The 26,277-nt window shown below is 35.4% G+C and overlaps 1 non-coding gene across 1 annotated transcript; it reads left to right on the top strand.

Moving 5' to 3' along the window:
* Positions 1-18,729: 18,729 nt before the first annotated feature.
* On the top strand, positions 18,730-18,810 carry TRNAL-CAG. The gene has a single exon. It is a non-coding gene; the product is annotated as a tRNA-Leu (tRNA).
* The last annotated feature ends 7,467 nt before the right edge of the window (positions 18,811-26,277 follow it).

The raw sequence follows: 26,277 nt of genomic DNA, 5'->3' as shown, positions 1-26,277 counted from the left end.
GAAAAGAATTACACCACCCATGATTTGGAGTTGGGTGCCGTTGTATTTGCACTTAAGTTGTGGAGGCACTACCTTTATGGCATTAAATTTGTGATTTATTCTGATCACAAAAGCCTCCAGCACCTGTTCAACCAGAAAGAGTTGAACATGAGACAACGCCGTTGGATGGAAACCCTGAATGATTATGACTGTGAAATCAGGTACCATCCCGGCAAGGCGAATGTAGTCGCCGATGCATTGAGCAGGAAAGAAAGGGTAAAACCCATTCGAATCAATGCCAAGAGCATTGAAGTTAAAAATAATTTAATTGAAAGGATTTTGGCTGCACAGCGAGAGGCTGTGTTGGAAGCTAATTATCCTAATGAAAAGCTGGGAGTAACTGCGGAGCAGTTGACTCTTAGCAAGGATGGAATTCTTAGGCTGAATGGACGTATATGGGTTCCGATTTATGGGGGACTACGAGATGTTGTTCTCCAGGAAGCCCATAGTTCCAAATACTCAGTCCATCCTGGTGCTGATAAAATGTACCAAGACTTAAAGGCAAATTATTGGTGGATAGGCTTGAAAAAGTCTGTAGCCGCCCATGTAGCAAAGTGCTTGACTTGTGCTCAAGTCAAAGCCGAGCACCAAAAGCCATCTGGCTTGCTACAACAGCCTGAACTTCCCGAGTGGAAGTGGGAATGTGTAACTATGGACTTCATAACCAAGTTACCCAAGACCAGGAAAGGAAACGATACCATATGGGTCATAGTCGATAGGCTGACTAAATCGGCTCATTTTCTACCCATCAAGGAGACGTATAGCTCCGATATGTTAGCCCAACTTTATGTTGATAAGATTGTAGCCTTACACGGCATACCTGTGTCTATTATCTCCGACAGGGATACTAGATACACATCTCACTTCTGGAAAAGTTTCCAGCAATCTTTGGGCACGCGTTTGAACTTTAGTACGGCTTACCATCCACAGACGGACGGTCAAAGTGAGCGTACTATCCAAACGCTAGAAGACATGCTTCGTGCATGTGCGATCGATCTAGGTGGTAACTGGGATAAAAACCTACCCCTGATCGAATTCTCCTACAATAATAGCTACCACACCAGCATAAAGGCTGCGCCTTTTGAGGCATTATATGGTAGGAAATGCAGATCGCCTGTTTGTTGGGCGGAAGTAGGAGAGGTCCAATTATCGGGACCAGAGATTGTTTTCCAGACAACGGACAAGATTGTCCAGATCCGGGAACGTCTCAAAGCTGCCCGCGATAGGCAGAAGAGCTACGCTGATCCAAAGCGTAAGGATTTTCACTTCGAAGTGGGTGAAAAGGTATTACTTAAGGTATCGCCCTGGAAGGGGGTGATGCGTTTCGGCAAGAAGGGCAAGCTGAGTCCGAGATACATAGGGCCTTTTGAGGTCATTGAACGAGTCGGATCAGTTGCCTATAAACTGAACTTGCCTGAAGAGCTCAATGGAATTCACAATGTGTTCCACATCTGCAATCTCAAGAAGTGCTTCACCGACGAATCGTTGGTGATCCCACACACAGATGTGCATATAGATGAGAGCTTAAAGTTCATAGAAAAGCCTTTGTCGATTGAAGATCGACAGGTGAAGAAGCTTCGCAGAAAGCACGTACCGATTGTTAAGGTCAAATGGGATGCTCGTAGAGGTCCTGAATATACGTGGGAAGTCGAAGCTACAATGAAAGAAAAATACCCCTATTTATTTGAGTAAATCTCGGGTCGAGATTTATTTTAAGGGGGTGAGGATGTAACACCTCGAATTTTTGTGTCCAATGATGTGTTAACACGTGTCATTTGTTTACACGTGGCATCTATAATAAATAAAGGACTAATTTTGACAAACCTTGAAAGTATATAAATTCGAGGGTTATAAATGTCAACAAGGGTAAATATACGGTATAGTATCCCTAAATAATGCTTAAACCTTCAAACGAATAAATTATAGATCATACAAAAAATAAAACGCGGAAGAAAGTGAGAGATTACAAACTACAGGGGTTAACCGTGTCAACATGTTTAATAATACCTCTGAGTGACCCTTTAACATTCCAAAGACTTTGTAACGGTATTATACCCTCACTAAAATAATATATATGAATTTCGCGAAGTTTCGTTATGAAACGAGAAAGTTACGATCAAATTCGTAGGAGAAGGGTTAAAAGCGTCAACAGTGAAAGTTAAGGCTTTCCAATATAATTAATAAATAAACCGGGGACTTAATAATGCGGGTAATTAACACGAGGCCCCTATCGGTAAATAACCGAGGGCCAAACCGCAAAGTTACCCCTTCAAACCCGAAAGGTCAGGTAAATCATTACGAAAGATCTCGTTATTAATGGTCGGATTCTGCAATCATTACAAAAAGATTTAAAAATCCTGAAATCTTAACCTTAGGCGACCCGCGTGAAGGTTAAGGATTAGTTGAGGCGGGCCGCGAGCCTCCTCACTAATTCGCCTGATTTCTTAACCTTTAGGCGACCCGCATTAAAATGCATGGGAACTCCCATGCGGGCCGCGTAAAGTGCCCAGATGCAGAATGGTTGTAACTACTTGGCTTTTGGAGCTTTTGAACGATCAAACAACCATTTAATTGAGCATGGGTGCCCCCTACACGACCCATACCACTTAGGGACACCTGCCCATGATCCATGATCAATTGTAGCTTGTTGTGTAATGATCTTGAAGGCTCTTAAGCACTATAAATAAGCTACATTGGCTCATATCATTCACAACATCAAAACACACAACTACTGATCATTCTAAGTGCTCCCAAGCATTCTCTTCTGCTCCATAAACAAGAACACACTTCTGTAAGTCGTTCACAATCAATTTGGTCTTGCATTTCCATAGTTATAGCTCATAAACGCAACCGTCGTAACTAACGGTTGTCATTGCAATATCTTGCAAATGGTTCAGTCTTATGACGAATCAAAAATGGTTATGAGTTGGTATTTATGTGGGTATTAAACCTCTAAAATGGTTCCCCCTAATCACCACTCTAACTATGTCAATTATCGAGTCAAACGTGCGGTTAAAAAGTCAACAGAAAGCTATTTTAGCGATTTAAGCGTAATCTGTAATGTATATGTTATGGAACCTGTTTTGACAATCATAAACCATGATAATAAGTATATAAACCTGTTTGCGCTCGTTTGAATCGATCATTTACTATATAGAACCGGTTCGGAGCCGAATGTCGCAAAAGTTTGACTTTTGCTTTGACTTCAGTTCTGACCCGTTTTAGTGAGATATGAATATACCTTAGGACTCTCTTAGGACCAGGTCACATGTTGGTATACGCCTCTGTGGTCGGTTCATGAGTTATCCAAGTCTTTAGCGCATTTCCGTCATTCGCCTAAAAGTTGACCGTAACGGCCTTTTAAAATTAAAACGAGTATTTCGGACACGTGAACGGACCAAAACCTTGCTTGATAAATTATAAGCATGCCCCTGAAGTTTCACGTCAATCCGAGGTCTAGAATGAGAGTTATGCTAAAAGGCGCACTTTTAAGAAAGTTTTGTAATTAACGGCGCAATTAGCATAACGCCCATCTAACCCAAGTTTTCGTCACCAACACTTTTACCCACTGTGGTAAAATAATATTTTGGGAATTTTCAAAATTTTTAATAATTTTTACCTTGCTCATAACCTGCGGTTATGGCTACGGTTCGGTAAATACCGAATATGCCCTTTTTGGCCAAAACGAGAGTTCTACAAGGTCTTTTGACCCGATTCCAATTGCCACTGGTTTTAAATAATAAATAAAGTATTTTAAGCTTTATAAGCTGTTCGGGAAACTCAGATTTCCTGTAGAACTCGAAAATCCCTTATAAAGTCTTTAAAATGACCGAAAAGCCCCTACGGGGCATAATATTGACTTAGACTCGTTACGGGCATTACGGAAGGTATCCTACTGATACCAAAATACTTTTAAGGCATATTGACTTAGGAAATAAGCGTACGACTCTTATGGTTAACCGTTTCGCCTATTTGCGCACACGGTACGGCTCATGAAATTAGTTTTCGTGCAATAGCCGATATGGGTCAAATCATATTATTTGAACCCCAAAATCCAGAGTATGAACTATAAACCCATATAAAACAAGTCACTGAACTTGTTGGGTCCAAATCATACTCCATTCTCGGTTTTCGCCTTTTCGTGCGAATTAACCATATCTATATATCGGAATCAACCGGTTTAAGCTACGGCTACTATAAGGACCGTTAGGATTCTAAGAGGTTAATTAAAACCTTCGTTCCAGATTAGGAGCCCCAGTAAAAGCTATCGGTGACTTGATCTAAATTAAGGATTAATACTTGCAAAGGTAAATACTTTTGACTTATTTCCCCTATACGGGCTTGGGTTACGGTATATTAATACCGCTTGATTGAGCATTATATACTTCCATCGCTTAGGTGGTTAATTGATTAAATATGATTGGCTCATTTAAACAGTTTTGTTGCTTATAAGCCTTTGGGGGGTTTAATGACCGTTGTCCCGGATATCCTCGGCATCATTTTACGAAATGGCCACGACCATCGACATCCCGGTGTAGGCGTACACCCGGTATAAAGTGTCGACATTAAAACTAAAAGACGTAGCCGTTGGTTTCTGTACTACGGTTTTACGCAAACGTGGTGTGTCTATAAATCTTTAACCCGGCACGACCCGGGCTACTGAACGCATAAAAGAACATGTAAAACGTTCACAAGATCATTATGAATTTTCCCAAGTTATAAAAGAGTTTGTGCCTTGTGCATTCAAATCAATTTTAATAAACATTTTCAAATGTGTCAGTTGAATGTATTTACCAGTGTAAACTGACGTATTTTCCCCAAAAAGATTAAGTGCAGGTACCTAAACGTAATTGGCTGGTATTAGCTCCCTAGCGTCGGGATAAGCCTCGCAAGCTTGATTGCAGTATCTAATGGAACAATACTTTAATTTTATTTACGATCCACTGTGGATATATCCAACCCCTGTAATACATTTTGATATTACAATCAGAGGTTGAAATTTATATATTTATCTTATGCTTCCGCTGTGCATTATATAATTGTGTGGTTTGACTATATTGTTGCCAACATCGTCACGGTAATCCCCCACCGGGCCCACCGGTGAGACACGTGGAAATCGGGGTGTGACATGTAGAGAATGATCGTTGCATAGGTAAATTAGAAACTTGGAAAACCTAAACATAAATACATATCCAGGATGTAATTTCCAAGAAAACTGAATAGGGGCGTTACTTACATAGGGCGTGATATGAAAACTATAAAAAGGTCGTGTATGTCATGTGTTAAATCACTTACTCTGGCCAAGTAAGTAGTGGCATATGATACCACGAGTTTCTTATAGCGGACACATTTACATCCGATGTAGTAAGGGCGGAGTGAATGGGACTAACTAAAAAGTACCCAAATGAATCAGATAAGCAAAATATTTGATAATAATGTAAACGCACAACCGAGTGACAGAAGCGTATTACAACAGGATAATGAGCCCGAGTGAAGGGACAAAGAAGCATGTAAAATGATTTAGACAAGTATTGGGAGGGAGTGTACTTACACTCGAACCCAGAAAACGCAAGCATGTAAAATGATTTAGACAAGTATTGGGAGGGGGTGTACTTACACTCGAACCCAGAAAATGCAAACATGTAAAATGATGTAGGCATGTATTGGGAGGGGGTGTACTTACACTCGAACCCGAAGAAATAAACATGTAGAATAATCAAGATATGCATTGGGAGGGAGTGTACTTACACTCGAACCCGGAAAAATGAAAATATGTCTTTAAACGAGTCGTTTTTGTAAAACGTCAAACTCGAGGACAAAGTCGGAAAATAGAAATGAAGCGAGGTCTTAATGCATACCGGGAGGGTCGTAATAATAACGACTTCGGTAAAACACCCGGTTGATGGGTAAGAATTGAACGCATGCACAGACCGAGAAACAGAAACTCGGATAGAAAGTTAAAGGACTCGGGTTTTGGGTCATAACTAAAAGATGACAAAATAATGTAAATAAAAATTGTGAATAAATTATGTTCAACTATTTTAAAGTTGAACGGGTCGATTACAATATCACGTCGGACGGCATGAATAAATACAAACGGGATAGTGGTACCGTTAAAAGCAAAAGAATAATGAGCCCGGTAATGGGCATAATCGAGTACGGATACATGAAAACTGGAGAATGGTGAGCATAAGATGAACCTATGCATAAATGATATGAGAAGTCATAAAGTCGGAAAATGTCGTCCGAAAATAAACAAATGAAGCCTTAGACTACGGTCAAGGTCAACTAAAGTTCAAAAGCGGAAATATACGATTCCAAACATAACAAGACATGTTTTGAAGCTATATATGCATATATACATATATGCATTTGAATGTAGATACAAATAAAAGATGAATCTGTGGGATCATCGTAACCTACGGGAATGTGATTAGTGTTAAGGTCTATGGGATCAGAATGACCCTCGGGTCACGAAAAGAAAGGGGAATAAACCTTAGGGTTCCCATTAAAAGGGGGTGAAGACCTAAGGAAATAGCCTACGAGGCCACGTGAGAGAACCTACGAATTACTTAAACAAAGCGAGGGAACCAGTGAGAATCTTCGTGTAAAACAAAGACTGTAAAAGAGTAAATGCTAAGTCGTCAAAATTGCTTGACATAACTTAAAGATAAAACATTAAACTAAAATTCCGTTTTAGTCAAAAACAACGTTTTATCAAACATATATAGTATGAGATGATTGGGAAATAAACCTAAAACACGACGTGACGCGATCACGGTCAGGAAAGTTATGTGAAATAAAATCACATATTAGCCCGAGATATGGGTATAAAGTAACTGGACTAATAAGACTAGCCAATGAGGCCGGTTAAGATCAATATTTAAATTAAGAAAGTGTTCAACACGCTATCTATATTAAGATTAGCGTGAAATAATCATAGTTGATAAGCGTGTATGATCTAGTGGCCAAATGGCTACTCAGTCAAGCCAAATAATAAAGGTAAGTGAATACAAAACGACAGTGATGGTCCATGAGGTCATAATAATGAAAAGTATTGATCGCCTATACTGAGCGATCACAAGGCAACACAAGCAAAGTGTTGGGAAGTCAGATCGAGTAAAGGCACGAGAAAAAGGATAAAGCCGGAAGGTATGTGGTAATATGCCTTGTAGAATTCCGTTAATAGCACATTTAAATAGTGCTAAATAAATAAGATAAAATCAGGAAATTCATTTTAGTGGCGAATGTTGTACGAATGAACCAAATAAATAAGTTCGTAAAGAAAAGGGGTCTGTTTGTAAACAGTGAAAGATCTCACTAGAAACATCCAAATGGGTGAAAATAATGGATTCACAAGGAATCCGAAAGTAAAAAGGCGATGAATTTCGCTAAGTTACTCAAACAAGTCGAAATGACAAGATGGCGTTATTTTGAGTTGCGTAAATTCGCATGAAAGATACATATGTTGTGTAATTAAAAGATGTTACCATATTGTCTAATGACACTAACAAATGGTCAAAGTGTGAGTGATGCTTAGAAGGTTACTCAGTTTATGTACATTGGGTTGAAACTCAAATAAATTATGTAAGAAAAGGTTTCGAGGACGAAACCTCTTTAAGGGGGGTAGACTTGTAACACCCCAAAAAATGGATTTGGTAATTAAACCACGTTACTAGTGACGACGGGTAAAATACCGCTAGTGGTAAAAATTAACCCGGTTAATATTAGGACTTAAATGAATAAATTTGATATGAATTAAAAGAGGATAAATACTTTGAGGAAAACAAAGTATATAGAGAAGGCCCGAGCTAACGGGACTTAAAATATAACGGGCTACGACTACCCCGAACTCACTAAGTTAAACTAGCAAAGTTTAACCTAGTTAACAAAACAAAGTATTGTTGAAAATAAGTAGGTTGTAGCCTACTTACTAGTTAACAAAACTTGAGGGGCCAAAGGTGGAATAATCTAAAAGATTATTTACTAAAATCAAAAACAAAACACATACACACCTAGTGTGTTCGTGAACGACCAGGAGAAGGCTCCAAAGAGAGCCAAAATCCTAACTCCAACAAATCAACAAATTGAAGCTCAAATCAAGACCCAAATCGATGCATGAACACATATAAATGATCACCTAGTCGTGGGGATCACAAGGTATGTTGAATTTTAAGATTTGGTGATACTTCGAGATTATAATGAACAATCATAATCGAAATTCTGGAATGAATATTGAATCTGTGAGTGCTATTGTGTTGAAATCTTTGTTTAGAAACAAACCCTAGTTGAAAACTTGGAGAATTAGTGTTAAAACTAGGGATTTGATAATTAACCTATTATGTGCTTAGTGGGTTTTGATTATGTAGTGAAGATGATGGTTTACACATGTTTAAAATCATCATAGTTGCTAGTAGAAACAAGATACTTGAACAATTTGCAAGTTTGAGTGTTGAACATACATGACTTGAGATGGGTTTTTATATGATATAAAAGAATTGATGTTAAGATCGTGATATAGATGCTTGAAATCATGTTACCTAGTAGTTAGTGTGTAAAAATTTGATTTCGTTAAGCATTCGGATGAAATGCCTAAGTGAAATTCAATAAACCAAATGTACAATGAATAAGTTGATAAGTCGATTGACTTTAAAAAAGTCAAACCGACCAAGTATATGATCAAATGATAAAACTCGATATAAGAAGCGTAGGATGGAATAGTCGTAAATGATTATGACTAACCCAACCGTCTTACGAATTACAATGATAGTTTGACGCATGGCAAGCTAGGTGAAAGCTTGGGGGAAGGAAGCGGGTCAAACGAATCAAGAATGAAGGAAAAGCATAATTCGGATGCAAAGTAAGTATATCTTACACTAGTCATATATATTTTTTTTAGAGTACGTAAAGGACAAATATCTAATTGAGATATGGTGTTCCGGCGTGTAGTTGTACGGAACAAAATAATCAAATATGATAAGAAACCATAGTGATGGTCAGAAATGAGTTAAAATTGGTTATTCGATCATTTTATGACGAATGAAACATGTACTTTTAATGGTTATCAAATAAGGTAAATTATAATAACCGATAAGGGCAAATTGGTAAATTGACAATATTTGACAAATTGGCGATGGTAATTGGTCATTTAGACCAAACGAGTCAAAAGGGTGAAATTATCACCCTTTGACAATATTGACTAATGGGTTGTCAAGTTGTATGATTTTAGGAAATAAATAGCACATGGATACTTACATCGCTATCATTTAACGGCCACTAAGGAAAGGTATTGAAACGGGTCAATATATTGACCCGAGCCAGGTATGTATAATGATACAACTCATCATGTAGAATTTGGAGTTCTACAAGAATTAGACAAGGTTAAAATATAGATATTTGGTTACCTCTTAGGTAAACCGAATAAATTGAGTTATGATTAAGGTATTTTAGAAACATATCGATTTCTAAACAAGAATATAGTTAAAAGGTCGTAAATTGGAATCAAACATGTACTAATAGTCCTTCGTCGTAAATGAAGGACAAAAATTGACTAAAACGCCCTTGTAAGTGAAATTGAGCAAACGAACCATAAAGGTTGTTTGGAAATAAGCGATAGGATGAAATAAATACTTTAAATAAGTATGAAAAGCAAAAGACGTAAAATATTGGTCAAAAGTCTCTATAAAGAGTCTTTGCCGTAAAATAATGATTTGAAGTGTGTAATTTGGAATATATAAATCACTACATTGAATCCACCACAAATATAGTTGTGGTGGGAGGTCATTTGATAAGAAATGTGGGCATATGTATTTAGAAGCGAATGAAAGGGACTGGTGCTTAAAATATGCATAAATACCCTTAACGGGTCAAAATGAGCATATGGGTGAAAATGGGTTTAAGGAGGTATATAAACCTGTAATTTGAAACCTATTATGTTAAACATTTTTGAACTTGATAGGTTTATGGGAAATAAAGGTCAAACAAACTCGTTTGTTCGATAAAAATAGAACGGTTCGAAAGTTGGTAAAAAGGGAAATAGGCGAAGACTTAAAAGTCTAAAATTTTGTAAAACCGGAGGTTAGATTTTAACTCCATAAGGTGGAGAATCAAATTACAATCACGTAGGAAGAAACGATAGGTTAAACGGACAAGCGGGTTGAAAGATACGAAAGTTTTCGTGTCGTTAAACGGCAAAATGGAAAAGCTGGATGCAAGGACCACCGTAACTTACGGTGCCACCATAAGTTACGGTGGAGCTGATATGATTACGATGGGTACATACTGAGTTACGGTGGAAGGATAGACTTTCAGGGGCTACCGTAACTTACGGTGCCACCGTAAGTTACGGTGGACCCAGTAACAAAATATATTTTATTTATTTTAAATTCCCGGATTTGTTTAGACACGTTTTAAACCCCGTATGACTAAAGCATTTCATGTTTATGAAATGTAGGTACTTTTGGATGCCGGAAGACGATCAAGCTCAGCGAAGAACCGAACACGATAAAGATACACGCTTCCGCACTTTGCCACGTTGTAAATTTTAAACAACGAATTCGATCACGTTATGTAGAATAACTTATGATTTGTAAAAGTTTTAATAAACCCGTATTTCTATAGCATGTGTAGCCTTAACTACACATTTAATTGTTGGTAATTACATACAAAATCGTTAATTAGTAACTAGGGTGTTACAACAGTCTAATCAGAGTCATGATTATTGGCACTACAAAAGAAGTCATGTACCTTTGCAATTCCCCTATTTCATTTCATTTCATTCGACATTCCTTGGTAATATCACTTAACAACAGTTATCACATGAAATTCCAGATAAAGTTCTTATATTCCTTTCGTTGCAATTCTGACTTCTGTCTATAATGAGTTGACTTTCGCGTTTCTACTCCCCCAAATGGTCATCATACCATAAGGATTCCTTTCATAGTAGCAAATATTGATCCATTTCATTTCTTGGTAAATCCACACGTTACATATGCTCTGTTTGTTGCGCATATGATTTGCTTGCTTTATGAAAACCACTGGAGGGCTTCATTTCAAATTATTATTTTATCCAAACTCAAATATCATTTCATTTAATTTTTACTATAAACCGCATTATTGCAAAACGATAATTCTTTGATATCAAGTCAATGATTTTTGTTAAATAATTGAAGTAAATACTTTTATATAGATATATAAATTATGCTGAGGTATACTTTCATTTTAAGTTTATGTTTAAGCTATCTATTATTAATAATTTTATTATTAGTAATAATATATTAATAATAATAGTGTTAATGTTATACTAGGGTTATTGTCAGGAACACATATTGGATAGCCTAGCCTTAGTTAGGCATGGACTGATCACCCATGCTTAAACAAGGCAGCACTAACCAATATCCAACCATGATAATAACTATTTAATGTATATAAATTAAGTTATCATACTTATTTAGTAAATTTCAAATTATATATAAAAATATTTTTATATTATATATAGAAATATATATACTTTGTACTGTAAAGAGAAGACATATTTTCATAAAACAATTAAAGGGACGAATAAAATTATCTAAATAAATTGTCTAAGTATTCATGAACAAGACATATTATAAATAAATGTTCATCTTGATTAATATTTCACAACTATTAAATACTTATAGAAATATTCTTTTATAATATATATATATATATATATTAAAATATCAAATGTTATTTACGCAAGCCAATATTTAAGTATGCTTGATATTAAAATAAACATTTATTATTTTACTTTTATGATTTAAAATACCCTATTATAAAATCTTATAGTTAAACATACCTGATTTTAAAAATGATAATCATGAGTTCTAGGATATTGGGTAAACCTATTTATAAAACATATATCATTATTTTGTCAAAATTACCACGGGTTCTGATATTTTAAAACTATCTATATTTATTTATTATTTTACTTTATGATAACATAAAAGGAAAAGGTATTTAATAAATCAAAATATCACCTATCTATCATCTGAATATAGTTATGTATTAAGACAAAAATACACTAACTTTATTATCTTTTTGTGTAATCACCCATCTCAGCACATTGATTTTCTCATATCATAATTCAATATTTGACAAATCATTTTTATGCTTTTATTTCATTTTGAACCTGTCAATTCCAGGTCTTCCTCAGTTGCCAATCAAAGTAAGCTTTCTTTTGACAAAGAATTTTTATTGATTTTAAAAGTCCTTCACATTCATTTTAAATATCTATTGATCAGATATCTTTTGGCTTGAACCTAGTCACTTTGGAAATTATATCAATTCATCTCATTCGTTTGAACATCTCATCTTTTGATATATCCAGATTCGCTTCCTTGAAACTCTCAGTTAATTTCAAAAACGGTGAATTCATTCGGTCACCATAATTATTGAGTTCTTTCAATCATAACAATACCTTGCAGTATCCGTATAAATTTGTAACCTGTGCTAATTATAAACTCTACTCGTACGTCATTCGTTTGATTCATCATTTTAATATTCTTGGTACAATTATGTACTCAGATTACGATACACTAAATTCTATTGTCTAGTGTATCCTTACCCTTTTAAGTAAACAATATTGATTTTCGGGATAATCATTAACAAATCATTTTCCATACTTCCATTAACAAATAGATATTTACCAATTCGGAATCTCCCTCAATTGATCAAAGTAAGTTCAATTCGGATATTGAATCCAATTGGTTCTATAAGTCAATTTTTCAAAATTCATACCTCTCCAATATCTTTTGATTCCATCCCACGATATATTGTTTCTATTAATTAAAAGAAGTAACATAATCCCAAGAAAATATCATAGTCCAAATCTCGAGGACGAGATTTTATTAAGGTGGGGAGGATGTAACGACTCTCACTAAAATTAATACTTATTATCTTAATTGTATAAAAAGGAAACCCTAATTAAGACACCCAAGTAATCCTGCACAATCCCTAAAATTTTCAGAATAATCAGAATCAGGATCAGGGCCCCTAAAACTTAGGGGGGTATTCCCTACTCAATGATTATCCTTATAACTCGTTGTCAAAATTGAAATTTACGGAAACTTCGACTCAGCAAGCCTAGTCCCACGCGTGGCAACCCTATGACCCTTAGGTGTCCCTTACGGACCGTAAGGGAATAGTCTTACGGTCCGTAAGCATGTCAATTTTCGTGTATATATAGCAGACAGTGGGACTGAAATTGGGGCGAATAAACGACGTAAAAACTCGTGCTACACACTGAGTTACGTTCTGTTTACTATCAAAATCACTAATTAGTATAGCAGGGTGCTGCTACGATGCCGGGTATTAACTCGATCGCTGTTCAATTCTTTTCTTTCCGTCAGCTTTTATTTTTGTAAATAATAGCTCGGGATTTTACCCTCTAAATCCCTAAACTCTGCCCGTTATTAGAGTAATAACTCTAATCACCGGTACGATACTTTATCCGATCAATTGAGACTATCCGATGGATGTTTAAGTGCTGCTCAAACTCGGGTTATACTTTGTCATTCGTCGTGATTCTGACAGGATGTTTGAGTGTTGCCCGAACTCGGGCTATACTCTGTCATTCGTTGCGAATCCGCTGGATGTTTAAGTATCGCACTTTGTCATTCGTTGTGAGGATTTCTATCTCGCGATTATCGTTAAAGTTGAATTGAGTTAATACACTAATACGAGTTCCATTGTGTCTAGAAATTAGAACCCGTAATCAGGAAACTGCTAGAATACTTAATAGTTAAGTAAACTTAAATAAACTTAGCAGTTAAGTTAACTGAGTAGATTAATTAATCTATTAATCAAGTTAAGTGTGATTAATTAATTAATTAAGTGGGATTAATTAAGCTAAACTAGATTAATTAAGCTAAGCAAGATCAATTAAGTTAAGCAAGATTAATTAAGCTAAGTAAGATCTACTAATCACCTAAATAGAAATATATATAAATATAAAGTAGATAATATCAAAGGAAGATGTTAGGAAGGTGTAAGAGGATAGATATCTGTGGATAGGAAGCTTCCTAGAAGATGTATAGCTAACTTCCTAGAAAAGCTATAGGAAACTTCCTAGAACTTTCATACTTCTTACCTATAAATAGAAAGCTTAGGAATTCATTTTCCTTTGCTCATTTCTTCTATTCTTCTCTCTATACGTTGGTGTTCTAACCAATAATCACCAAAGCGATGTTCTGTTCGATTGATTCAGGAATCAACTAACGAATGCCAAAGTGTTGTACTTTGTGAATTTCGGTAAATGGAATCCAAAGTGTTATACTTTGTGAGTTCGTTAAATGGATGCCAAAGTACTATACTTTATGAGTTCGTTAAACGGATGCCAAAGTACTATACTTTGTGAATTCTGTTAAGGTTCGAATCTCGTGACTACCGTTAAGGTTTGATTTGGGTTTTACACAAATACGTATTCCATTCTGTTAAACTATATGTTTAACTACCAGAATACTCTCAACTACACACTTACAATTAAACAAGCTATTAAAACATCAGAAGATCCAGAACAATAAAGTATACGCTTAATTATCAGAAGATGTAGAATCAAGAAGCTTGTTAAATCAATACTGCATGCTTATACGGTGAGTCATTCTCTTTTTATCAATTGTTTTACAAAACTCCAAATTATTTTCAAAGTTATAATTACAGGGATTAAGTCTTTGTAATCACCATATTACAGCCGGTATGTGGGGTTTTGTATACATTATTTGATAACCGTCACTATTGGACAACGAGTTAGCCAATGAGTGATATGACCATAGTCACAGACACCATCGGGCAAAGAGGCTACCGATGGATGTTCGAGTGACAAGTACTGTGGGTAGTTGGTTGATAACCAGAAACATTGTAATCGCTCTTAGTACTGTAAATTATAACAAAGTTGTAATTGCAGTGATTGAGTCTTTGCCAATCTTAAAGAAGCAAATGTAAAAACTCTCAATGCTGTAAATTATAACAAATACGTTTTTGTATAAACCTGAATGAACTCACTCAGTATTTCCCTGCTGACAAAACCTTTTTAAAATGCGTTTCAGGTAATTACAGTAAATTGGAGTAAGGATTGGATCCGGCACTGAAGGACTTCAAGAAGTGGCTTATTTTATTAATTAAATCAACTTAAGAAATATTGTTTTTGGGTTTATCCCGTATTAAAAGCTACCTTTGTAAAACATGAAATTTATTCCATCTATTTAAATAAAATCCGGTGTTTTTAAACTCTGATATTTTTCCTAACTCACGGTCCTGATGAAATTTCCGCTGCAATGTTTTCAAAAATAACCACCGGTACCGCTTGGCTGCTCGCGACTCCCGATTCCGTCCAGGGTGGGTCAGGGGTCGTGACACATATTGTGTACAAAAAGTGGGTAGAAAACTCAGCTGCTGATGCACTGTCTAGGGTGCATAGTTCTTTTGTCTTTCTTATGGCTGTGTCTTCTTATGAACCACTCTTATTAGCAAGAATAAAAAATCATTGGGAACATAATGTGCAAGCTCAAAGTTTGATTAAAAGATTATCACAGGGGAAGTCACTAAACACATGAAGTGGGATGGGGAGTTACTAACAAGAAAGTCAAAACTTTGGATTGGGAAAGATAATGCATTAAGAAAGGAGATTCTATCGTTATGTCACTCATCAGCAGTGGGTGGTCATTCGGGTATTCAGCCTACTTTGCAGAGGTTTCAAAACATTTTTTATTGGAAAAGAGCAGACAAGGATATTAAATAGTGGGTAAAAGCTTGTGAGGTCTGTCTTAAAGCTAAGTATGAAACCATTGCAACACCAGGGTTATTGTCCCCTTTACCCATTCGACAATCAGTCTTCACAGACATTTCCATGGATTTTATTACTGGACTTCCAAAATCTAAGGGCAAAGATGTCATTCTGGTGGTCGTTGACAGATTGACAAAATATGGACATTTCATTTCCCTACATCATCCTTTCTCTGCTGTCCAAGTAGCTCAAGTGATGTTAGACAACATTTTCAAGTTACATGGGTGTCCAATGACTATTGTTTCAGACAGGGATCCTATCTTTATGAGTCTGTTTTGGAAAGAGTTCTTAAAGTTGCAAGGTATAGATCAAGCCTTATCCACTGCTTACCATCCTCAATCAGATGGTCAAACAGAGGTTCTTAATCGTTGTCTTGAAACTTATTTGAGGTGTATGGCCATGGTTAAACCTCATACTTGGTCACAGTGGTTATCTTTAGCTGAGTGGTGGTACAATACCACTTGGCATTCTGCCATTAGAATGTCACCTTTCAAGGCTTTATATGGTATGGATCCTCCTATTCATCTACCATACATTCCTAATTCCACTACAATAGACACATTGGATACTTGGTTGAATACAAGAGACAGTATGATTGCCACTTTAAAACAGTCTTTGGAACGAGCAAGAAACAGAATGAAACAATTTGCCGATTTAAAGAGAAGTGAAAGGAGCTTTGAGGTTGGGGATTGGGTTTTCCTTAAACTGCAACCTTATGTTCAGACTTCTTTAAGGTTGCACAAATATTCAAAGATTTCTCAAAAGTATTTTGGACCTTTCAAGGTGGTCAAAAAGATTGGTGAGGCTGCTTATACACTGGATCTTCCATCTAGTTCACAACTGCATCCAACATTCCATGTGTCTCTCCTTAAAAAGGCTACTGGTCCACCTGAACAACAAGCTTCATTGCCTTCTTCTTTTGTACAATCATTACAGCATTTGGCTATCATTGACAGGAAGTTAGCTAAGAGTGGGAATAGAGCAATTGTTAAGTTTTTGGTCCAACGGAAGGATTTACCACTGCATGATGCTACTTGGGTCAAAGCTTATGACTTTTTGCTTCAGTATCCAGAGTTTTCAACGGATTCTTGAGGACAAGAATGCTTAAAGGGGGGAGGTTTTGTTACGTATTAATTGTTGTAATTCAATAAATGAGGGACTAAAATGTCAAAGTAGTAAAAACTATAGTATGGGTCAGTTCTGTAAATATGTGAAAGTTAGAGGGTCAATAGGTAGATCAGTTAGTTAGCAGTTGTGGTTGTTATATGTTAGTTGTAATCAGTTGTTGGAGTATCGATAATGAATTGACTGTTTCCCTCTTCTACGATTCTTCTCAATTTCTTATCGTAACAAGAATCAAACAAACAAATCAAGATTGGGTCTGAATTAAGTAATCAGATTGAGATTTGGGTTTGAATCAATCAAGCAAGCATATTGGCATATGGGCCTGAATAAAGAAAAAGGATTGAGATAAGGGAAGCTCCATCAATTTTATATTCACGTAATCTTCGAGATCAAGATTTTGTTAGCTATATATCATCTTTGGTAGTTGAGAAAGAGAGAAGTGTGTTTGTTGTAGGCTAACACTAGACCATTGTCAATCCATGTTATATCAGCAACACTGATTAGCGTTACATGTGTTTTCATAACTGAGTTAACTGAACCGACATTAAAAGTTAAAACCAACCTTTATATGTTTTATTTTTTTTAATAAATACTATATTATTTGTCGAAATGTTTTGTCATATAAATAAAATACCAGTTGTTACTTGTTCTCCTTCATGAATTAATAGATTTGTTAATATTTAATTTGACGAGGATATACTCCTTCGTAAATTAATAGATTTGTTAATATTTAATTTAACGAGGATATAATCGGACTTACACTACTAGAAAAACTGAAACTTCTTACATCAGTTTTCGTAAGAAATGCGTCACAAAACAGGCTTTCCCACGCATTTGTGACAAATAATTATTAATTGAAATTAGTTTGATTCTATGCACGCCCAACCTAATGTTTACTTGAACCATTTTTCCTGATAACTGAATCAACTAAACCATTTGTAGTTAAAACTGACCGATTAAGTAATTCTAAAATTTGAAACATCTAGGTTTGAATTGAACCCATAACCGAACCGTATTGATTCATGGTCAACCTTAGTTTTTCATATCCTATTAATAAATGTAATATATATATTACGTTTAGTTATGATATAAACATAGAATCATAATTCTATGTTCTCATATTGTAGAACTAAAATAAGTAATACGTTTAAAAGGTTAGGTGATAGTTGATCTAATTCCTCCCAAAGCTATATAAAGTTAAATTAATTTTCTTACTTCATGTGTATTAAGGCTAGAGTGTTTTTACTTGGAAAAAAACATTTTGTTTTGCATATTAAAATCATAAAAAGTTCTGGAAAATCATGTGTATTCTGTAATAGTGAAAATTTAGTTATCAGATATAATTAAAATTTCGTTATCTAATTAGCTCATTGGGAATAGCCCAATGGTGTTGATGAGTTAGATAAGGTGTAGAATAGGTGAGGTCATGGGTTCAATCCCTATGGCATGCAAGTTTAGCCATTCAAAAAAAAATTAGCTTAAGTACGATTCTCATCATCAAATTTCAGATATTGTTAATAGGTTTTAAACCTTAAAAACAATTAAGTCATTACTTTTCCTTTCAGAAAGTTAAGGCTATTGTTAACAACCCTTAATTTAGTTGCATCATTCTTTGATAACGGACATTAATTGGATAATGAGTGAGAGAAAAAAAAATGCTGTTTGTTAAAAATTTTATCCGTTAATTTTATATTTGTAAGTAACATAATTAGACTTATATTTAATTCATATCTAAAAGAAAATAATGGATTCTAGAAACATATGTCAAGATGGCCGAGTTGGTCTAAGGCGCCAGTTTCAGGTACTGGTCCGAAAGGGCATGGGTTCGAATCCCATTCTTGACACTTGTATACCACTTTTTTAAGAGACATAGGGATGGTTCAATAGCTAGCTTTTAGGCATACTTTAAAGCAGGAGTGTGCATGAGTCGGTTTTGAACTTTTTGGCTTAAAATTACAACCATAATCGAGATGTCGATTAACGAAAAACCATAACCATTAAATTTTGATGGTTATAACAATCGGTTAACCTTGACTTTGGGCCTATAGCTAAAAATAGCTCAAAAATATATTTAGGCCTAAAACGTTGAGCTTGAACTTTTTTAACAATAAAATAAAAAATACATATAATCTATAATATTAATACCGAATATTTAACCAAAACAATACGATATAGTCCATAAATTGAAACTATATGGTATAGTCTATAAATTCACACAAACGATCAATCAAAACGATATGATAAAATCCATAAGTTATAACAAACGTTCAACCAAAATGCAAAAAAATATAATACTTAAAGATGGTTTTTACGTATTCCCCTCCCAGTTTGCAACTGAACTGATATGCAAAGAAAACTACTGATCGGCAGCCAATGGGTTGGTTATATAGTCGGTTAATCGTGGTATTACCAAATGTCGATTCGGTTCGGTTATGGTGGGTATGGAAATACGGATAACCAAAGCCGACCCATGACTTTCGTTTTCAAAAATTCAATAACCAACCCATTGGTTTTTGTTTCGGTTCGGTTTTTTGTCATTTTTTCGGTTAATTCGGTTATTGGTCAGTTAATTTTGTTTTGGTTTTCTGCTCATCCCACGTTAAAGTTTAAACCACCGTAAGTGAATCAAAACATCAAACGGTGTGCATGTTTTATAAGCATGGTATCAAATCATCTACAAGGGTTTGCACAAACCGTTTCGAGCTGTATTTCTAAACCTCGAGTTGTTTATTAAATAATTTCTATACATTTACAATTTTATATATATTTAATTATTTTGTGAGTCTTATATATAATAATATATATTTTAATATACCATTTACTAAATAAAGTTACATAAATAAAATGATAAGGCCTCCTCGAACTTGAAAAAATGGAGCTTGTGTTCAGGCTCATTTATTGAACAAACTTACTTTTAGACTCAAGTTATAGGTTGTTTAAGCTTGGCTCAACGTGAACTTTTAGTGAGTCAATCTCTAATACTTGTTTAAATAGTTCTCTGCACACAAATCATCATAAAATACATTATAAAGCTTGAACAACACCTTGGTTTTTCGGGAAACAAAATTCACAAAAACAAAGTAAAGAACATCGAACGACAAGTAACATCAAGATGTGTATCAATAAAGGTATATTTGATCATTGAGCATTACAGGTTTAAAATATGTAAAACTTAAGAAAAAAAGAGAGAGAGAAAGAGAAAGAGAAAGAGAGAGAGAGAGAAGAGAGAGATCCATTCAAAATACATATTCATTGAGATTCAAAATCAATTCATTCTTCCACAAAGTTCACACCTTGTGACCATTGTCTCAAATTCAAATTCCTTGAAAACACACTAACTACTCAAAATTTCTTCTTGAGAAGACTCTGTGTTTAACTCTTTCTAGCTTGTATTTCTTTTGTCTTCTACATTTTCAAGACCAACTTCACAATCTTTTGGTTTTCAACCAAGAAAGCTCAAATAATCCTACACCAATCAGATTAATGACAAAAATAAGATAAAAAATGCAGATGACAGGATCTGCAAAATTCATGTGATTGAGGTAAGTTGTAGTTTAAGCAAAGGATCACATCATCCTCTCTCTCACAGCACCGGCAGACAATACACCATATGCACGGTTAGGGATCCTCCAGTTCCTAGATAGCCGAGAACTTTTGTATTTGGTTGGGCTTAAATGCGGAATCTACAATAAACCTACACATTTTTTAACAAGTAAATGTTTTAAAAACGAAAGGCAATGAATGAGAAGATATTCAATGATCAACACATACACTCAGTGTGTTGAAAACCAAATCGGTCGGACCGGGAACCCGGGGTTAAAGTTTTTGTGATTTTGTTGGGTTTTTTTTGTGGATTTAGGTGTTCGGGGTTTGTGGGTTTTTAGTTTCTTGAAATAAGGTTCAAGTCTTTAATCAAACTGATGTTGAAATTTGCATTTTTTAAGGCTTCAAAATGATTTTGTTGGGGTTTTTTGTGGACTTAGGTGTGCGGTTACCTGGTGAAATAAGGTTTAAGTCTTTAATAAAATTGATGTTGAAATTTGCATTTTTAAGGCTTCAAATTGATTTTGTTGGGGTTTTTTGTGGACTTAGGTGTGCGGTTACCTGGAACAAAGATTGGGTGGTTGTTTACTTCACCAGCTTATGAGGAATCAGACGGACTTTCGAAGATTGTTATGCCGTATAGATTACACTTAACCGGAACCCCCTAGATTGGTGGCAGTGATTGGTTGTTCGACGAAGTTTAGGTGAAGTCCACTTGGTCAGATTTAATGATAAAATTATTTATTTTAGTATTTAGGGCTAAATGACCAAAATTAGGGTTCAGATCTGGTAGAACAGTAAGAGAGAGAGAGAACGACGACAGGTGGGTGGTGTAGCGATGGTGATCTGCGATGAAGTGGTGGTGGTGGCAAGTGGGTTGTGCTGGTGGTAGGATAGTTAGAGAGAGAGAGAGAGAAGGAGGGGGCGATCTATGGTGAAGTGGTAGTGGTGGTGGCGGCAGCAGGTGGGTCTTGGTGGTGGTGGTAGGATTGTTAGAGAGAGAGGATGGGGTATGTTATATGATGTATGTATATATTTGGGTTAAATGATGTATTATTTATCTTAGTATTTAGGTAAAATGACCAAAATACCCCTTATGTGGGGTCCACTTGGTCAGATTTAACCATAAAAACTAATTGAGTTAGGGCTAAAGGACGTAACATGTAAGGGTTTGCAAACATCGAGTACGTTTTTTGTACTTTTTGAAGATAAAGGACACACTTTGCAATTTAGAGTTAACATAAGGGATGAGTTCTGTAATTTACTCCTTTATTTAAGCCTCAGTGCTCCATAGCGGGCTTCTATTACCTTCACAGTAAGTTACCTGAAACGCGTTTGAAAACATTTTTATCAGCGAAAACTACTGGCGAGTTCATTCAACTTTATAAAAAGACACATTTTTATATTTTACAATATCGAGGGTGATTACATTGTTTTTATCTAACAAATACTCCAATCGGTATTTGTCACTCGACCGGATCTGTGACTATGGTCATATCATACATTGGCTAACTCGTTGTCCAATGGTTAAGCTTATCAAGTAATGTATACAAAACCCCACATACCAGTAGTAATTGCAGAATACAAAAACTTAATCACTGTAAGTATAACTGAAAAAAACATTTAGGGTTTTGCAATGCATTTGGTAAAAATAAAGAATGACTCACTTTGTAGACTTAGGGTTTTAACTTGAAGCCTGCTGGTATAATTTCTGGTATAATTCCCGAGTTCCTAATAAAATATACAATGCACACTTGTTAGTATAATAACCCAACTCAAACTTTATCGATACATCACGAGATAAAAACCCCAACGTAGTTAGCAAAGTATAGCCTAATTCAGGCAGCACCTTGGCATCCGTTGCTGGGTTTTGGATCGATCGGACAGGGTATCGAATTAGTGATTAGGGGTTAAAACACTTACAACGGCGCAAAGCTTCACAGAATTTAGGGGTGTACTACAAAGAAAACGGGGATACAAGCAGAGAATTTCGTCAAAAATTGAGCGAAATGGTGTAACAGCTTTAGTCCCAAGCTCCTGAATTTATAGGGTCACCAGGTCTCCCCCGCGCGTCGCGCAGGGTTCTGGGGAACCCTTCACGTGTCGCGGCCGACACCCCTAGGCTTAGACTAGCCTTGTTGCGTCTGGCCACTTGTTGTTTTCGAGTCACACGCGTCCAGACACCCTGTCGCGCGCCGCGGGAGCTTTAGGGGAACCCCCCCCCCCCCCCCGCGTGTCTACTGAGAAGTCAGTTTCAAGATTCTTTGTTTTACGTACTAGTTCGCGCCGTACAAGTTCTTGGTTGCGATCAGAGGTCCTTAGAAGGTGTTTTGGGTGTTGTTACATTAACTGTATTCTGAGATGTTTTTATCTCTGCTCAGGCTGAAAGTTAATCTTGATAAAAGTTGTATTTACGAGGCCAGGGTGAATGAAGAAGAGGTTCATACTATGGAAAACTTAATAGATTGCAAAGCGGGTACGTTTCCTTTTACTCTTTTAGGTCTACCCACTCGAGCCAAAATAAAACAAGTAAAATATTAGAAATCGATATCGATAAATTCAATTCGAAACTTTCCGGCTTGAAAGCTAAAAGTTTATCGTTGGCGGGTAGAGTGACGTAGGCTATAGCGGTACTTGGGGCCCTCCCTAATTATTATTTATCACTTTTTAAACCTCCTATTGTTATGATGGATTCTTTTGAGAAAATTAGAAAGAACTTTGTTTGGGGAAACAAAAGTGGGAGACAAAATATTAAATGGATTGCGTGGAATAATATGGTGAATCCGAAAAGACATGAAGGGGTTGGGTATAGGTGGTATTCGAAGTTTAAACATATCCCTTCTTGGCAAGTGGTGGTTGGAAGTTTAAGATGAACCATGCAACATTGTGGGTTCGGGTAGAGGTGTACAAATCGGTTAATCGGTTTTTAAAAAACCGGTTAAAAAAAATCGGATTTTTCACCCAAAATAAAAACCGGTTTTTTTTATAACCGGTTCCGGTTACTAACCGGTTTTTGAGGTTCAAAACAATAACCGGTATAACCGGTTGGGACCGGTTTTTAACCGGTTTTTCCCAAAAAAAAACCGGTTTTTTCCGGTTTTAACCGGTTTTTTAATAACCGGTTCGGTTAATAACCGGTTTTTGAAATCAAGAATAGTAACCGGTATAAAAACCGGCGGTTAAAAAAACCGGTTAAAAAACAATCGGTTATAAAAAAACCGGTTAAAAAAAAACCAGTTTCGGTTTTTTTTCCGGTTTCGGTTCTACAACCAGTTTTTTTGTACACCTCTAGGTTCGGGTGATCTTGGCTATCCATAGTAATAAAAACAGGGTCCAATCGTTCCCTTTTAATAGGAGAATCGTGGGTATATGGAAGGATATTGGGGTGGTAGATAAAGATTTGTCAAACTTTAAAATGTCCTTATAAAGAAACTTAAAGGGAGTTGTTGGGTCGGCGGATAGTATATATTTTTGGATCCATAATTGACTTGGGAATGGCCCTCTCAAAGATCAATTCAAAGAGTTACATAAGATTGCTCAAAATATAGATGTCAAGGTTAAGGATTATTTGGTAATAGGTCCTTCTGTTCAATGGATGTGGAGCTGGATTTGAGATCCTACTGATTGGTGGGAAGTCATCAATTGACTTTATTGAAGCAAGCCTTAAACACCATATTTGTGCATGAGGGGAGGGACTGTTGGCAGTGGAATGATGCGGAGCACGAGAGCCTTTCGATTGCCGGTTGGGGAACAAAGTTTTTGAAACTACCAAGTCGAACAATAGTAACCCGTGATTTATGTGGAATGATTAGGTTCGACCAAAGGTTTACCTTTTTAATTGGAGGGTGTCGCTTAATCGTATACCCTTTACAATAAATCTTGCCAATTAGGGTGTATTTGTGCACGATGATAATTGTTCTAGATGTGGGTTAAGGAAGGAGAATGTGCATCATATTTTATGGGATCGTTAGATAGCGAAGTCCATACGGTGGTCGGTTAATTTGGTATATCTAAAAATTCCTTTCCTAGACGGTGACGTGTAAGCATGGCTAGAGATATGAATCGTTCAAAGGATTGGAAGAAGATTATTGGAGTGGTTCTAATGGTGGCGGCTTAGGGGATATGGAAGGCAAGGAACAAGAAGACGTTTAATGACCAATACATACAGTTCACTCGGACGACAGATCTTATTAAAGAAAACTCATTTATTTAGATTACGAGTAGATCTAAATATTATAATATTAATTGGGATATAGGTGGTATGATTTTAACATTCGTAATGTAATCATGTAACTTATCGGGTTCCAGTTTCTGTATTTCTATATATTGAAGTTCCGCCGTTCAGATAATAGATGTTTTAACAATTACATGTTTGAGAGTAGACTTAAACTACTAATTAATTAATCATTAGTGATATAAATTTCAACTAATCCAAAAGCTTGCAAAAAAATCACACCTTGACGAAATAACATGGTGTTAATGATGCTCGGAAAACACAATTATATTGTCAATGAAGCAACTTTTTTAACTACCAGATCACCAAACATGATTTAAAATCATACTAGTATGACTAGAAATAATCTTCTGACTTCCTCATCAGTTTTAACTAGTTCATCATTTCTACTCAAATCCATATCTGTCCTAATCCGTTATAAGCTAATACCAAACAAAGATAGTTTGCATAAACTGAACCATCCTTTAATGATCAAAAGCTAGAAAAAAAAACAGATCATCTACAAATAATAATTTCCAATTTCCATTGTGTTTTTTTTTTTTTAAATTATATCGCCTCACTTCAATCATTGCAGACAATTTATGATCCGGTGATTTGGCAACAAAAAAACAAAAGAAAATGGACACCGCAACGGTGATTTGGCAACAAAAAACAAAAGAAAATGGACACCGCAACAAAGAACACAAATCCAATAGGGTATTAGGGTATGAAAGCATCATGTTCACAACACAAGTATGAAGTATGAACTAAATTAATTGCCTCCAAACTTCATTATCACCCTATCCACAAATATATATTTAATAAATATTATTTGTTTACTTTTTTCAAAATTTTTACCTTTTTATAATATTAATAATAATAATGTCTTTATCTTGTAAATCAATCTATTTTGTTAAACGTGATTATTTTGACCAATTACAGATATAATTTTCATCTAACTTTCTATTTCATATAAAGTTTCAGTCACTTATAAGAAAGGTATACTGAGCATTTTAAATTTTAAAATTTTTAAGTACATATGTAGTTTTTATGTAGTATTCAGACTTATTTAGTGGCCATTTAAAAGAAATCACACATTGAATATTTGATAAATATTTTATTACATGGTATCCTGTTATTCTTGAACATAGGAAAAAAATCGACATGAATCAACAAAATATTGTATAAGACTGATAAATCCAGTAAATAGATTAAATACATTGAATGTTCTATTAATTACGTAACAAAAATGATTATGAAATTTAGTGAAGACTTGTCAAAAAAACATATTTCCCTAGGGTTATAATCTAATCTATATGTCTTAAGTTTGAATTCATATTATCACTCATCATGTGTAAACCGTGACCTCTTAACACTAACTTTGTTTTGACTTTCGAATAACCTTAAAACTAGTTTTTTCTTTATCCTTTTTTTTTAAGTTGTGTTTCTATTTATCATTTCAAATGGATACCAACAAACACTATTATTGCTTATATATGGTATTTTGGCATCAATTGGTAAGAGTCAATACTAAAAACATTATCATTTATCTTGT

This window comes from Helianthus annuus, chromosome 9, assembly GCF_002127325.2.
Source record: "Helianthus annuus cultivar XRQ/B chromosome 9, HanXRQr2.0-SUNRISE, whole genome shotgun sequence".
In the NCBI taxonomy this organism is placed as follows: domain Eukaryota; kingdom Viridiplantae; phylum Streptophyta; class Magnoliopsida; order Asterales; family Asteraceae; genus Helianthus; species Helianthus annuus.
Note: the sequence above shows the minus strand (reverse complement) of the source record. Positions and strands in the feature narration are given on the sequence as shown.